Raw genomic sequence first — 16,190 nt, 5'->3', positions numbered from 1 at the left:
TGCGACTGCAATTGACTCGGAGCCACTGATTTTTACGGCGTCTTTCCGGGCTTAGCTCCAACATGAAACTGGCTGAGATCAAATAAAAGTAGAGGCTGGACTTGTTGTTAACGGCTTATTACATTACATAAAACCGCCTTCATGAAAGCTGAATTATTCTGCAAAATTGTCTTTAGTAGGAATTTTCATCCTGCACATCACGTCACCTACCGTCGGCCTTTGTTTAAAGTCCATAATAAACATCATCAGGTTGCAACATCCACACAGCTGATAAATCTAGTTTTTTTTTCTTCACTAATGTGAGATATTAAAATACACCCAAATAACAAAGAGAGAAATTATAGCCACACCCCTGAAACCAGATTGAATCTCTGCTGTGTAAGCTGCTCCTGACTGCTGCAAATACCAGAGATTAGAATTGGTAACACAAGGCCAAGAAAAAGGTTCAGTATTTTACAGTCATGCTGAAATGTTTGATAAATATTATTTATGGAGAGGGAGGATTACTCACTTTCCAGAACATATGTAATAGGTTTGACGCACAAGTTGCCTCCTTTTTCTTCTACTTGCAGTAAGATTCGTCTTTAAAAGACAGTGCCGTCCCCTTGCAGGGCCCTCTCTCACAACTCACCCTCTTCAAAAACCGTTCCGTGCCGGTGAATTTACAGCTGGATTTGTTACAAGACTATCGTTGTTGCTACAGCATCCCAGGTATGGAGTCGTCATTTGATTGGGATGAAGTGTGGACTAATGTGAGTTTGGCATCTAGAACTCCTGATCATCAGCAAATTCATTTCAGCGTTACACTTGACAGGATATATTCAACTCCCAGAAAATTTCATTTGATGAAGGTTATTAATGGTCCTAGATGTACACTCTGTTCTTCCAGAGACACTGGTAGAGTCTTTCATATGTTCTGGGAGTGAGCACCAATTTATCGAAGATGTTTAGGATCAGATTGCTTTGCTCACCTGCCATTCTCATTCTGAACGATTTACCAAAAACCGGAGCTGACACTTGACGCAAGAAGGGCACCGTTGGCAAGACTCACAGCTGCAGAAAAACTACTGGCAGCATGTTGGAAACCTCCACACTCACTCTCTTTACGAGCCTGGATTTTGACATATTCGGACTTTTTTTTATTTTTATCAAGAACCGTCGATAGCGAGAGTTAATGGAGCCAAAGAATCTACCGTCAAGGCATGGCGCTTGCTTCTAGCGACTCTTCATGAATTTCAGAATGTTAAAGGGCTATGAAGCTGTTGGATCCAGGGTTTTTATCAGGGGTTTATGATTTCCTTTTTTTTTTTTTTTAAATATACATTTATTGATTCATTTTTTATAACCCTTTTCTATGGTATTTGTTTTCTACCTTGTGCACAGATGGATATATTTTTATTCAGCACCTTGTGCTTCTGTAAAGTACATTTGAGTATCTGTACTAAAATGCAAAGGATAATAAAAATTTGATCACAAAAAAAAAAACATTTGGTAAGTATTCTGCTGCTTACATGCGTGTCTGAAGAAATCCTGAGTTTGCACAAGTGCACTGTGTGTCTCAAAATGTTAATTTGGGAGCTGATGGTGCAACATTACCAGACTTACTGTGTGTACATGTATGTGGCGACTTTTGTGTTTACCTCCAGCTCCAGCAGTCTGTGTCTGGATGAACACATACCGGTGGTTGAATGGAGTCGCAAGCCCAGTCCCAGAATATTCCAGGGCTACACTGGGGGAAAACACTCAGACTGGCAAAATAAAAACGAGAAGACGAGAAACAAACACACCAAACAGCGAACAAGCGGACTCTGACACTCACTTGCTTTTGTGTCCTCTCTCAACACTAAACCATTCACTGTCCCTTAGACAACTCCCTCGCAGTGGCCTCTAATTGCAACTTTAGCTTGATTTACACCTACCATGATGATACGGCTCGGTGTAAGTAAAATACAAGCCGAGAAACTGTTTAGTCTCTCTCTGTTCAAACAGCATCAAGAAAACAGGCCAGGAATGCAGCTTGAACGTTTGTTTAATTCAACGTACTGATGAAAAGTAGGAGAGTTTAACATAGTACATTATAGGATGGTTGTGGCATAGCGTCTAATAGTGTAGAGCAATATTGTCACAGAACATAGTATCATGTTTTATAGTACATCACAGCGTAGTAAAGTATAGAGTAACATAGTACAGTCTACTACAGAATAGCATAGTACAGTGTAATGTTGCTGTGTATGGAGTAGCATATTTATAGTGTGGTATAGCAAACTGAACGTCTTTCGTACCATTTTTTTGACTGTGGATGGATTTATTAACCCAAGATGCATTCCAGGCCTGCTTTGTAAATCACTGAGTTGCTCTCCATATGACATTTTCCAAACTTTTTACCCCAATATTTAAAAGATGTTTGACTCAGGACTCTGCGTCTGAATAATTAAATAGGAATTAAAATAAGTCAGGAATGACTTATTTTTTTTCCATTCAGCCTCTCGACCGAAGAGAACAACCAGCTGATGACCTGGAGTTCAAACCATCATCCTTTATCGAGTTCCCCGTTTCTTTATCACTACCAAATAAAAGGTACAAGACACATTGGTATCTAGCACTAAAAAAACCCCCATCAACAAACGTGTGGATTTTTACCAACTGAGTGAAGAAGGAAGAATATGAGAGGGTTGGTGTTGGAGTGCGGAGGAGAGCGTTTGAAAGTGGGGAGGGGTGTTCAGCGCTTTAATATGATGACACCGGGCCAGCCGAGGCCATTATCAGCTGGCGAGATTTCTCCATACACAAACAGGGAGACGGAAAGGAAATGCACCCCCACTTTAATAAAAGGAGACATTTGCCGCAGTCTGATTAGAAATATCATTTCCTGATGCTCTCCCATTAAATTGGTCGGAGTAGTGCGGGGATTGCCTGAATATTATTAGCTGCTGGGAAGGAGGCCTGTAAAATAACCGCGGTGATAGACCTGCTAACAAACTGAGGCGCGTGAACAGATACATGCACATAAATCTGCCCTCTGTTGCAATTTCATTTAGAAGTGCGCTGATTTATAATCTGTTTGCTAGTGTCGCCATCTCAACACACCTAGAGCTATCATCTACGCACCTCTCCAAGTCCATGTAAGATTGCTATTGTGAGAGAGGACTGTTATTTTGTAATGAGACTAACTCCTTCCAAGCACAGTAAGGGAGATGGTCCGATAAGTGGGAAGGTAATAAATTGCTCAATGCAGCCGTGAACAGCATGCAAACACTCATGCGCGCACACACATCCACTCACTTTCCCCTCTGCATCGCTCTGTTTGGCCCCTGTGGCCAAAAAGGCATCTGCTACTCATGCTGAAGTCATCTGGAGATAATAACCAGGCCCAGCGTGGCACCAGGCCACAGGCAGCGCCTCAGACCCCCACCACTCCACGCTGCATGGGCTCACTACGCTCTGGCAACCTACAGTACATCTGGGGCGGAGGACCTGGCAATCCTCAGCTGCTGGTTTCTGGGAGGGTGGGAAGATGGTAGGGAAGGGGGCTTATGAGGTTGGACACATGCAAAGCACATCGACTGGGATGGAGTAAACTGCAGCGAATGGTTGATGACTCACTCGGGGTGTATTTAAGGCCTGAAACGGATGTGCAGCTTCCTCTCCTGGTGCAGAGCTGCAGGCTCGGTTATTGAACAATTGTGGAGGCTGGTCTACTAAAGCTGAAGAGAGGATTTGACAAACAACGCCAAGGCGCTGAAATGAACACAGCCGTAACTGTAAACATGCTGGGGGGGGGAGAAAATATGTGCATTTAATACTTTGCAATTGTGTGATTTTCTTCAAATTTTGTTTGTTCGTGTTCTCATTTAATCAGTCTGTCTGGGCTAAGATGATGTCACTATCAATTTAATAAAAGACAACAACTGGCCACAACTGAGAAAAATTAAAACAATTTTATTTTTGAAAATCCTCTCTTTGTTTTCACACTACAAGGTCATTTTTCAAATTATGGCAGCAATATTTTACCCGTTGGCTGTAAATACTATTTAAAGGTCTATTTGCTAAAACGTACTCTTCCTAAATTTTAATCAGTTAATTCTTACTGTAATTATATATTAGTGTAAGCTTCATAAAAGCCTTTAAAAATACTAATTTAAGTCCATCAGTTCCTAACATATGTTTGTTTCTAGTAATTTGAATTTATTATTACATCTTGATTTAGTTTTAAAGCAGTCACCGTTTCTTTTTTTTCTTTCAGTGTCAGACCCATGACACTGGTCATGGGTTTTAATTTTTTGTCTGTGTCTGCACTGCTGACAGACATTGAGTGAAAGAGATGGAGCATTAAAAGAACACATAAAATGCATATTTAGAGTCTGTTCATTTCCTCATTTCTCTGTCTTGCTATAAACTGTCTAACTGAAGAAATAATGCTGAGATGAAGCAACTTACACCTCTAAATTAGATTGGGGTGTACAGGGTGAATTCAATCAAATCAAGACCAAGGTTTCCTGGTCTCTGACATTCATGGTGAAATTTATCATTATTTTTAATAGTTAAAAATATTACAGAAAGAGAAAATTACAGACTGTAGGGACTGATCAAAAAATGACTAACCAGAAACAAAAGTCTTACTGCCTCATTTTAAGAATGGTGGGTCCGCTGCTTCACTTGCTTCTTCTTAAATCACTGATGACTACATCAATGATTCCTTCCAGGAAACGCAGCTAAAGCCTGAATCACTGAGCCAAAAATATCTTCTATGGAAAGAAATCCAGAGAAGATAAAATTATTGGCAATAATAAGTGCATCTAATGGAGAGCAGTGGGAGAAAATAGCCTAGTAGTTGCATCCAAAGTACTCCAGCAGCCTAAGTCTACAGCAGCAAAACAACAGAGATAGCCAGTGATAACCTAAATCCCTTTAATGACTTAAAGAACACCAAGATTAGAAACCATTAGTACAACAGGTTTTTTTTTCCATTTATAAACTTGTATGAATCTGGTAGTGAACTACACTAAGTCTGAATTAATTAAAAATGCATATACTGATGAACAACGTAGCTGGAATCCCAGTTTCCCCAATGTCTTTTGTATCTCAGGGTAGTTTTTATCTGTTGGGAAATTCACCTTGAAGACATAAAAGGTTGTATATGAACCTCCATTTGCAGCTCAACATACAGCTGACACCATTGGCTGCTAATCAGACACTAATCCAACATGTGAAATGTCATGTTATGTGAAATGCAGTCCTGGGATTTTCTAAAATAGGCCTGACATGTTTAAGTACTAACATATTTGTACGAATATGTTTTTTATGTACTCTTCTCAGCATATTTAAATTCTGGTACAACAAAGATAAACGTATCTACAGTAATGACACACCATACAGTGAGCTTTAGGCATCAAACAAACAAGACAAGAACTATTGTGCATTTTACGTCCTTGATGTACATATTGATATATTGTGCTGTGCCTACAGAGACACAACTTGTGCTGACCTTATGTTACCACAACATCAGCCTCTCTCACCGTAATTCATCATTTATCCGCAGCTCTGTGTGGCTGGGTAAATCTGGCAGCATTATCCCATGTACTTCCCACCCTGATGTAGTGAATGCTGCTGAAACAAGAGACCAGAACTGAGGAATCGAGTTATTTGGATAGGATGACTATCCTCTTCACAGCCCACCTATACTGAGGTCCATTATTGGAGCTATTAAAGGAGCTAAGAGGCGTCAATCTACCCATTTGGATAGCAGTGAGTGGGTGGACTATTAAGTGGCTGCCTGGATGGCCTGCTATTGTCTTCCTGTGTTTCTGACTCACACAACCTTTTGACTGCTCAGTTTTTTTTTTATTTGAAATTCTTTTCGTTGTGATTTTGCTCATATTTTCTACCCCTTTTCTTTGTGTCAGTTCTGCTTGGCTGCTTTGCATTTCTTTTACACTTCAAATTGCTCTTTGCTTGTACTCGTCTTGCACCTACTTTCTGCTGTATGGTACCGTTCTTTTTTCCGTCTCTTCCTCTGAGCAGAGTGTTTCTATGCTATATTGCCCCTCTCTTTTTCTCCGTCTCTTCCTCTGAGCTGAGTGTTTTTTGCAAATGTCAAACCAACCCCTTTTTGCTTCCTTCTGGGGGAAAAGAAAGCCTTAAAGACGGAGAAATCACATTGTCTGCTGGTGTCTAATTCACCCCGACATCCACTTCAGGCTGTCTGTCTTAACTCTCATCCTGGAGGTAGAAGAGGGGAGAAGAGGAGCAGAGGGAAAGGATGAAGAATGTTATGGATGAAGTAAAAACATCAAGGAGAAAGGGGCGAATGTGCGTGTTTAGAAGAAAGTGCACCAGGGTGGGGGGTAGTTGGCCGCAGGCGGATGCTGGCTCTCGCTGCTTCTTGTCAGATCAACCGTGGATCAACCTGAGGCTCAGGCTTCACCTTAGTATGAGTTTACAACATGTACATGAGAACAGTTCATTATAACGAGATCAGAACAGGCTTAAACACAAAAACCTCAACAATGGGAACGTTATTATCGAAGAGAATCCCGGAAGATTCAAAACATTCTGCCCCGCAGCTGTTTTAGGGAAGTTCATGGAGGCTTCATGGGGCTTTTATAGAGACGAAACGTTTGCATGCATGTATACTGAAGCACACCATTGGCTTTACAATAACCCAACATATAAGCAAGATTGAGCAATAGTTTGTTTCTAGGGGAAACTGAGGAGAAGGTTTGTACTGACACCTGAAAGACCCTTTATGATTCACAGCATTTATTTAACCCTTGTATGAAGAAATGGGGTCCAACCGACCCCACACACGTAAAACTTGTATCATCTGCCATAGCCTTCTATGTTTGTCTCAGTTCTCTCATGCACAAGGGTTAATAAATGTAACACTATGATAGAACAGCTCAGAGAGCCTCGAATCCATAATAACCTTTTTTAACAGGAGCGCTTTGAAGTGGTGTGTCCTAGCAAACAAGGACACAAGAAAATAAATGAATTCAATGAACTTCACATTATCTGGTCAGTTAGTTGGACAATCAGTAAAACTCCAACAGAGCATCCAGGAACTGAGTTATAGAAATCTACAATTTTATAGGAACAATACTTCATCTCTCCTCCAGGAAGTAAATTTCCTAGAATGTTCTGAATGGAGATATAAATAACTAATCCCCGCCTTTTCTACTAAAACGAGGTCTGGCTGGTTTTCATCGTCCTACAATATGTTAGTCTTGCTTTTATTTGGTTAGGAAAAAGTCCATCTTTGTTGACAACATTTTAATTGTCATAGTTCTCGTCGGTACATGGACTTCTTTTTTCTAGTTTTCAGATGTAAAAAAAAAAAAAAAAAAAAAAGCCATTTGTTGAAACACAGGAAGCAGTACGGTCTGCAGTGTTTACTGAATCAGGGACGAGCCGAGCTGAGTTCAACCATGCTGCATTGTAAAAGACAAACTCCATTAGTCCGCTGTGCTCCAGCGATGCTTCTTTACACTCCAAACCTTAAAACACTCGCAATTTCCATCATCCCTCCACCAGCATGGAGAACTCATTCACATGTTACCAAGAGACAAAGCCATAAAATAAGGCAATAACAGGAGACCTTCAGTCTTGTCATTATCTAGCGTTTGCCGAGAGTCAATGACTTCATTATCTGAAAGTATTGATCGCACTGTGGCTGCTTGACAGCAGGTCAGTTAATACATGGTGGTTATTTCAGCTGAGGCCACATTTATAGACTGGATGGGGGCTTCATGCCAACGCATTAGCACTTCAGTGAAGATGGGAGGTAAACTTTAAGACTTGGTTATCGATCAGAAAGTAACATAAAAATAAAAACATCACTCACCGTACTGTAAAGTGGACATATAAGGAACGAAGACAAAAAATATGAATTCTTCTTTACGACTACTGATGTATTTTAGTACAAATATGGATAAGGCATGAGGACATTGAAGAAATGTAACAAAATTTTTCATTTATGCATGTGGAAAGAACAGTTAATGGTTCAAATATCTTTTTGTTATTATTATTTTAGTAAGAAACAGAAAGCCATAGCAAGACCTGCTGCTTTCCACTCGGTTTACATTTTGGTTTCAGTAAAAAATATAAGTAGCTGTTCATTTCCTGTTGTTCCTGGTTCAGTTTGAAGGTTTACCACACTTACATTTATTTATTTTATTTTTTTAATGAAGTCCTTCACTTTGTATGGCCACATTTTCACATTTTACTTTCATAGAAACTCCTTTAGAAACACACCAGAGACGTCAAAATGAGAAACGTTTTATGGGTGTGAACAAGAATGTGTGCAGTCCAGTCTAGGAAACAAAAAAGGACGCCTAACACCCAATAACTGAATGCTCTGGCTTTCATTTTATCTTACGCCAAACTGAGCTTCACTCCTCCTGCTACTTCCACTCCAGATTTAATTTGAGACAAATTAATCATACGTGCATATTTAGAGACGCATGAAGAACAATTGAGAACCTTGTCACATGAGAGCAAACATAACAATTTGTAAAAAATCCAGTCAAACAGGTCGACCTGCACACCCTGTTACAGAACTAGAATCTAAAGGTTTTCTTCAACTGTCACAGAAACATCATAGAAAAGGAAAAACTAACTTCAGCTTCAGAAAGCCATATTGATGAGAGATTGTTCACCTTTAAGTATTTTCACAAGAGTCACATTTTTGATATAAATGTGGCATCTAATCCATGTTATCAGGCGTGTTTTTATGTAAAAACTATAATGACAAAAATTTTTGAATTATAAAAAAATCCGACAATGTTAGCTGTTCTTATAAAACATGCAAACAGATTTCAAATACAACAAACAATACAAATATATGCGAGACAGCGTGGTGCATTGAGTGGTGCAGTGAAACCAGGCTGTTTAAACGCCCCACCACACGCAGGAATGTAGAGAAACGCAACAGACAAGACAACATCACAACTACACGTCATCTTCTCATCATATTGTTCAACTTCATGAGGCCTGTTTGTTCACGAACAGCAAACAGGCTCTTAAAATGTTTCTTTACATCTTAAGAGCCTGAGCTATGTGCTTTTGTTTTATAGGCTAATGATGAACATTGTTGTTCATTTCAGTTCAAGTTAGTTTTGCTAATATGTTACTTAAGTGCTGTTGTAGATACATTGAAGAAATAAATATCACTATATTAAAACCTATTTCAGCTTAATGAATTGAAATGCAATTACTTTCTAATTTACTTCATTACAATTTGTCACAGTTCAGAGTTTCTAATTGGAATATAAAACACAAAGATAATTAATATTTATCGACATCAATGTGAAGTAAAGTGTAAACTGCTCTTGAGGTACAATCAGTTTATTATCTTTGTTATTTAGAGACTAGTTGAGCTTTGAGGATCGATGTATTATCTCGCTGAAAGCAGCTATCAAAGACAGATCTGCTGCCGTTACAAAGGGCTAGCCATGGTCAGCAACCTTTGCTACAAGGTAGGATGAATCTGTGCCTTCACGTCGTTATCACCCTACCATCTCAATGTTGCAACTAAAACTGAGACCAACGTCTTTCCAATCGCTCATTGTCCAGCTTTAGTTAGTTGTCAGAAGTGACAGAGCGTGTGGTTTTCTGCAGCTGTAACTAATCAGCTAAAGGCTCCACATGTTCTGTGTTCAGAGACAGTATGTCTAAATTGGATTTAGAAAGTTGTTTGAGTTGCTCTTGTCTTTCTGTCATCTCAAAGTCGTCTGACTAGTCGTCTTCGTCCACACAGCTGACGCTCACTGAATATTTTCTCGGTTTTGAAGCAGTCTCTTGAAAGCCGAGAAATTGGTTGTGTGCAAGATCTTCCACAGATCATGGATGTCAAACTCAAATCCTCGGTGGCCTCTAACCTCTAGATGTGTCTCTGCTTCAACATACCTAAATCAAATGTAGGTCAGGCCCAGTAGAGTGTCAGTGCATGCTGAGGCAGCAATGCAGTCATTTAATTCAGATCTGCTGAACCAGGGCGAAGTGTTGCAGGAGACCTGCCCTTATGGCCTACAGTTTGACACCTCTGCTGTAAATCATACGTTTCTAAAACACTCAGACAAGTCTTTCTGGCACCAACTACCTTGACATGTTCACTGTTACCTCGATGATCCAATTTCCTCTAATTTCTGGTCATTTTCACCTCTTTTTTAATGCCCAAGTGCTCAGAATTGCTGCTATGCCTTTTTTTTTTTTTTTTTTTTTTTTTGCTGTGACCGGTTTAGCTGTGCTCTCTCTGACAATAAAAATGAAGAGACATACGGCACGGAAACAAGTGCAACTCCACAACAGAACATAAGTCGGTAAATTAATGGATGAATTTACAGCACATGGAGGCAGGCGGCTGTTTTATGACAAACACTCAATGCAGCAAGACGAACTCATACTTCAAGGTACAAACTTAGATCTTATATATATATCTTTCACCTTTAAGTTTGACAAAGCATATTTTTAATCTGAAGTGAACCAAAGTTAAGTGTTGGGTTTGTGCTTTTTCCAAGTATTTCACTTGTAGGTGTACGTTTTCCATCGTAAGCAGCTCTACATGAGGCTATGCTAAATCCCCTTTAGGTGACTTTTGTCACACTGACATTTAACTTTGCGACTACCCGTGAGGGCGGAGTCCTCAAAATTTCTTTAAAAAAGAAAAAAAAAAGACGCCCCGAATGAAAGATACTGGATTTGTTGTTAATACCGACGGTTCGCAAAAAGAAACTGTTGATTTAAAGGAGTTCCAGTGATGACAGGTCCTTTAAGCTGAAGTCTTTGTAGCTTTGTGTAAATGTGCGTTTGTAGCAGATAGCCTGAAGATACTCACACACACGAAGTCACGGTCACTCCTGTGTGACATGTTTCACACCGTGCAGGGTCAGCAGAGGGTCAGTGCTCTATGCATGGAGACAGACGCAGAAAGAGACGGATTATTTATTTATTTTTGGGCATCAACAGTAATAAAATTTGAGAGTTTAAAGCCACCAAACTGGAGATGATCAAATTTCCCTGTGACCATCAGCGGCAGATCTAATGGTTTTCCTACCAGCTTCTGTGTGGTGAGAAGCAAACAGCAGATCAAATTATGCTGTGTGATGTGAAATGTGACAGTCAGTAACTGTAGCTCATTGAATTTAGTCTTCCACCATTAGAAGAAAGATGTCTTTATGAAAAACCTGATAAGCCTACCGTATCCGTAATGTACACCCAGCGGCTAACAAAGCTGTACCGATGCAGCTTAAATATAGTACAAGTAATAAAATATGAAGGAGTCCGAAGCACTGAAACAGCATCATGTCCTGCACTTAACGATAAAACATCTTTTTTCTTAAAAAACAAAATAAACAAAGTTTATTAAAACAGTTTAATTTCTAATTGTTTGTTCATATTAAGAACAGGATCAAAAGCCACAACAGACAAGGACCCTGTTGACCTTTGTTGCTCAAATAAATTACCTCTTCATGTACTTATCTGATTATTAAATATTTGATTATTATTATGGTCACAATTTTTCCAAACCTATACCTTTTTGTTGAAATCAAGAAGCCTTGTGAATAATCTAGAAGGTAAAATTCTTATCCTTGAAACATCAATTAACGCTCTATACTAAAAAAAAAAATGTAAATAAAAGTGTTTAAGTTGCTCATTCACTCTTATACTTCTGTTAGATCAACTGAATTAGATTTTAAAAAAGCAAGTGTAATGAAGTCATATACAGTTCAGAGCAAAAGTAATATAGTTGTGTCAACATATTCATGTAAATATACTTTAGCAACATGATTTATATGAAAAGATCCAACTTTTTCAATATCATTGGGTGTGTGAAGTAATCATACACTCCTTATGTTTCCCTCATGTTGTTTCAGATTCAAATAAAACTTTTATTTACTCTAGACTGTTACAAGCAAAACAAACATGTAGCGCTCTTATATTTCTTTGCCTTCACTATTGAACTCATACAGACTGAAATGAACTAAAACTTACTTTACTTGTGCTAAGACAAAAATTAACAGAGGAAAATCAGTTTTCAACCTAATTAAGACCGATCAGGACAAAACCCACTGAAAAATGTTTATCCATACTGAAAGATTGTGTCGACCCAACCCAGATATATTAGCTTGTAACCACATAATTATCATAAAAGAAAGCCACACAAGTGAACATTTTCCCAAAGATTCGCATTTTATATGTTCATCCATCAAGTCAATTTTAATTTATAAACTCAAACCTTCATGCTTCCAAACTGTTTTTTAAAAAGATTTTTGAAGAGATTTAAACGACGCATAAAAGTGGAAAAGAAACAAAATGAAGAGTGAAAAGCGGTCCTCAAATTTAACCAAGAGACTGTTGGGGGTTGCTCAAATGACCCAACAACGAATGACCTTTAATGTTCACATTTGGGCAGGACATTGAGTTCTGCTCTAAATAAGTGAAATAACTACAACCATAAACATATTTTGTCTAATAAGGTTCACATGATCTCAAAACGGTGTCGTTAAGGACCCAAACACAGAGGACTGGAGGTTGAGAGCTGATTTAATGGTAACTGATCTGAGAAAAACCAACAAAGCATGCTGGTGGCAACAATAGACAGACCTGATGCAGGCTGTGAAAACCACTTAGTGTTACTGGAGTGTCAGACAGGTGAGTTAATGAGCAGATGACGGGCAGACAGGGGGTAGAGGGAGCTGAGACACTCAGAGAAGGTGCTGGATACATCAGACGACGGAGAAATATCACCAACGAAGCAAAGAAATGATCACAAACAGAAATGCAAACCAAGGATTCACAGAAACTCAAAATACTACAGACAGTGAAACAAAATTGTTTTCAGAGTAACACTGTTTATGGCTCACTTATTCAGCCATCTGAATAGTCCACAATTAGCGCGACAGATAGATGAAAGTCAGGTTTTTCCAGTTTTGCCTAAAAGAAGCATGTGATACTTTCAATTTTAAAAAAGAAACACTTGGGAATGCATTCTGTCCTTTTGTGTTTCACACAAATGTACAGAGCACAAATAAGCCCAATTTTTCAGGCACATTAAATATTTACAACATATGTTTGACGTATCAGTGTTTATTCACATTTAACAAAGGAACTGGCACATTGCATATTATGAATACCACTTTATAATGATCTATAAAAAATCAGCAATAAGATCCTTCTTAGTTCATGTTTCCACTGATATTTTTGACAATCTTAGGTGATTAGTTTCAAATCTTTAAGGTTGGAAAGCCTCGTTGCCATCACCCTTATTTTAAGGTCCTTCCACAGATTATTAACCCAGCCAGACTCTGCCTGGATTAATCTCATGTTTATATTATAGACAGTCAAAAGACACATTAATGGAGACTTTAAATCTGTCAGCTGTATGAATAATTTTGGGCTTGACTGTATGTACATTGAGAAAGATGGCATGGAGAGAATAAATGACATTCTGCTCCTGAGAATTATCTTTGTATTCCTTCAGAAAAGAAAAAAAATTGAGACATTTCATTGGTATTATCACCCTTATTTCAGGTGGTCTTCATGCCGAAGGATACATATACTTTAGAGTAGAAAATGTTTGATGTAAAACAGATCAGTTCAGTTTAGACTTTTTTCAGAACGGTCTATATTCTTTAGTATATAGTAAAATACTCCTTCAACCTAACTCCAGATAGGAATCTGGAATCAACTTTCACATTGCCTGCCTTCTAAATTACATAAATTCACACATGAAGATTTTACTGTGCACAACACAAACGAATGCCCGAGACCTAAAGAACTACAGTTGACTACTTTGCTTTTGCTTCATTTTCCTCAAAGGCTCGTGGTGCCCCCAACACAAAATTCACCTGGTCAATGAACAATACGAGCCAAAAAATGGATAAATAAAAACACTACAGAAAAACACACATATGTGATTTTAATTCAGAGCAGCAGATCTAATAAATTTATTCAATATCACCCTCTTCCATTAATGTGTACAATCACCGTGAATAAAATGTTGTATTCAAGCCTGCATTACTCGCTAAAATATCTATGTGGAGCAAGAGGCTTAAAACGGGAAATCAAGGTGTGGTGATCATTGCACCTTTAGTATATATATATATATATATATATATATATATATATATATATATATATATATATATATATATATATATATATATATATATATATCGTTAGTTTTTTTAAAACTAAAAACTAAAGAAAACATGATATATTTCTATCTGTTTTTCTATCTTCTCAAACCAACTTTGCCTCTTTGCTGTTTTTAATGCACCCTGACAACACACAGATCACTGGAGTGGTTTCCCAGCAACATGAGGGAGGGCTTGAGTCCCTGATGGAGCCAAAAATACCTTCCAGTCGGGGAAATTGATTCCCTTGAAGACTTAAAAAGCCTTAAATCTAGTCAGTAAACAATAAACAGCTAATCAAAGACAGAAAACAGAGGTGAGGAGGTGAGGGAGTGTGCGGGTGCAGAGCAGGGGGTGCTCTGGTTCTCGGTGAAGGCTGTAAACACATTAGCTGGGAAACAGCCACTGAAACAGTGATGCTGTGAGCATGTGGTCAGAAACCAAAGAGCTGCCTCTCTTCTCTCTCCCTCCCCCTGTTCGTCATTACTGCCACTCCAGCTTCCTTCAAACCACATTTGCTTCTCTCTGCTGCCCTCTAGTGGCCACTGACAATCAAGGCACTCTTAAAAAAATATCACAGTTTAAAACCCAAAACATAAATAATTAGAACATTTTCTCACTTTTGCGTGTCAGGCATTGACATACACTCATTAAGTATGGCTTTGATGTTGTAGCCATTACGGGCTTCTAATTTCAGAGCTCTAGTTTTAAGGTGGCGAGATTGTGACAGAACTTCAAACCAATCTAGGTTTGAACTTATGAGGCCGTTTTCTCATTCAAGCCAGCTGAAAATTATACGTACTTACACACCCAGTAACATTTGTTTAATCTTTTTTTAATCACTGTTTTATTGTTTTTACACTACCTTTCAGTTTACATTATCAGAAGTAACCAGTTATTATTTTTGAAAATTGACAATAGGCTAATTGAAAACTACTTTATGATATCTCTACAATATATTTTGGTGCATACATTTGTACTTTGTCTGCTAAAACAAAACTACTCACCCACCTCTTAGTTTGGTTCCACGTCCTTTCACGCAACTCCGAGCATTCAACTGCAACGCTGCATACAAAATAAAAATGAGCTAAAGACGACAGCACTTATTTTTGTCCCAATTTCGGCAAATTATTAGCGATATTTATATTGTGCGCCCTCTTGTGGCTATGCAGCGACAAGTGACGTTATAATTCTTATGCGCATGCGCTGGATTAAACTATCATAAACTATATAGATTTCACCTGTTTAACGAAAAACTTCCTTTACACGGAACATATTCCGTGTAAAGGAAATTTTAACATATTAAAATTACTGACTGGTAGTTTTAGTAACAGATGCCAAAGCAAAAATTAAAAGAATCCACAGAAGAGCAGCACGTTATTCTGCATTCTTCATGTTAGGTTGTGTTAGGTTGTGTAACATACACAACCTAACATGAAGGTTGTGTAAACAATACATTTGGTTATTGTTCTTTAAATTAGTTTATTTTATATCGGGACAACAATACTATGACACTATCTCTAATTTTTGTAACACCAACAACCTGTGGATGTCAGATATTTGCTATATTGGTCTATTTTTTAATTATTTTTTTGTATTCTTCATCCTTAAGTTGTAAAATCAGGCCTTACTGAACTTGTAGCCTCACAGGGTTTGTTCTAGGTTCACATTAACCTATTTGACTCAGTTATGGAGTTTCCAGATCTCGTCTGTGATTCCTGCACTTGTGTGAGAATTATGACAAAAACAGCAGCATTAAGCTACTTTCAGCTACTTTTATGTGCTTTTTTAAAATCACTTCTAACATTACAATATGAATGGGCCTCACCATTATCATTTGTTAGTTTGAATTTTCAATGATTTCCAACCACAGTGGCCTCCTGATTCCAACTTTGTATCACCTTCAAATAAAACTCCACTTATGTTAAACAATGTGTTTAGTGTTTATTTTATATTAAAGCCCTGTAGGCATACACACTGCATTTTAATTAGAGCAGATTTAAGTCTTTGTTATTAAATTGAATGTGAAAATGATTGTTGTGACTATAATCCTTTAAT

The 16,190-nt window shown here is 38.2% G+C and overlaps 1 protein-coding gene across 1 annotated transcript in view; it reads right to left on the bottom strand.

Annotated features, from left to right (window-relative positions):
* The window catches only part of LOC106928181 (E3 SUMO-protein ligase CBX4), an 80,161-nt gene extending 64,946 nt beyond the window's left edge, over nt 1–15,215 (bottom strand). Inside the window, exons 1-2 of the mRNA XM_088003041.1 lie at nt 15,144–15,215; nt 10,832–10,901 (exon numbers count right to left, since the gene is read on the bottom strand). The gene's annotated coding sequence lies outside the window, so the exon portion shown is untranslated. The remainder of the gene's footprint in view (nt 1–10,831; nt 10,902–15,143) is intronic.
* Nucleotides 15,216–16,190: the final 975 nt, after the last annotated feature.

The sequence above is a fragment of the Poecilia mexicana genome, unplaced genomic scaffold (genome assembly GCF_051168715.1).
Source record: "Poecilia mexicana isolate PSO_F unplaced genomic scaffold, ASM5116871v1 scaffold_1, whole genome shotgun sequence".
In the NCBI taxonomy this organism is placed as follows: Eukaryota; Metazoa; Chordata; class Actinopteri; order Cyprinodontiformes; family Poeciliidae; genus Poecilia; species Poecilia mexicana.
Note: the sequence above shows the minus strand (reverse complement) of the source record. Positions and strands in the feature narration are given on the sequence as shown.